Raw genomic sequence first — 1,399 nt, forward strand, 5'->3', positions numbered from 1 at the left:
TCCCGAAAAATGCTGCTTTTAGAAAATCGAAGGTAAATTTTTTGCCCCTTGTACAGTTTTTTTAAAAGACAAGAAGAGTTTTTTCTACAACCAAACAAATATACACACCAATGAAACCAAACTTCTCCTATAGGTAGGGCAATGCCCATTTTTGGTGTAGGTCAAGATTTCTTGAAACCCCGAAAATCTGGGTCGGGCCGATTGTCCTTAAAAGCGACCAATTGAACTTTCATCTCCAATACGACCGAACCAAAAGGGTGAAGAGCTTTAAAAACTCCTCGAAAAGGCCCACTTCAGATCGCCACGTCTGAGATTCGAACCAGAGTCATTCGCTCCGTAGTCCCGCTTAATGCCGGCATTGGTGATTGGTGTTCGATTGGTGATCATTCACAAATTTAAACAGTTAATTAATGTTCATGGCTTTCCATCTTTTTTGTGGCTTATTCCAATCGGAGATTGGCGTTTTCCTGGGAGTTCCTGCTTCTAAAATTGTCTTTATTTGTGCGTGAATTTCTATAGTTTAAAAAAACTGACCACATCATGAGCATTGGGAGATGCATAACTTAGCGAGGGAAAATTGCCTTCCTATTCTAAATAGACAGAACAAATTGAGAATTTGCACTCAAGAGAAAGAGGAGAATACCGAGAGCTTGCATTAACAAGAGCACGTGCCAACACCTCCTCGGCTGACTCAGGCCACAAACAAAGCTCCAGTCATTCTCAATTCCCTTCCTCTTCAAGGGACGCTAAGAGCCCACGGATTCCCTGGCAGAGTCCCTCGTGAGCGGCCGATAAAGCACTCACTTGTCTGGGCGTATCCCCCGGAGCCATCCATTCTCGAATCGCGTCTTTATCCAGCACAACGCCCAAATTCCCACCCTTAACATAATGGTGGGGTCGCTTTGCATTTGGTTCCTTTTCACGTAAACTGATAACGTGGTTTTGTGTTATAAGCGAAGCAGCGATTGCAGAAAAGAGTTCCATGCCGAAAACGTTCTTCTAACTTGTCTAGAGATTTTAAAAATATAACATTCTTTACTCCAATCTATTTGGAATTCAAACGAATTCGGGTTTTCTTTCGACCCCTTCATTGCGCTTGAATTGGTATGGAAAAATGTTGCTTAGAAACAAAACTACACCCATCTTTTGAGGCCGCACGCTACAGAAACATGGAATCTAGAAGCAGATTAACTCTGCGCGCAATGGTATCCCGTGGTTAATGACCAATCCCATGAACCCCTAGCAACAACGGCATCTAGCCATGCCGCCTGAAACCGTTGCCTGATCGATAAGTGAATGTCCACCATCATCCGGATATGACTTCGATAAAACCTGGTTGTGGTGATGGTGGTCAGGAAGTATAACAATTCTCTCTCTCTCTCTCTCTCTCTCTCTCTCT

The sequence above is a fragment of the Aplysia californica genome, unplaced genomic scaffold, assembly GCF_000002075.1.
Source record: "Aplysia californica isolate F4 #8 unplaced genomic scaffold, AplCal3.0 scaffold00220, whole genome shotgun sequence".
In the NCBI taxonomy this organism is placed as follows: domain Eukaryota; kingdom Metazoa; phylum Mollusca; class Gastropoda; order Aplysiida; family Aplysiidae; genus Aplysia; species Aplysia californica.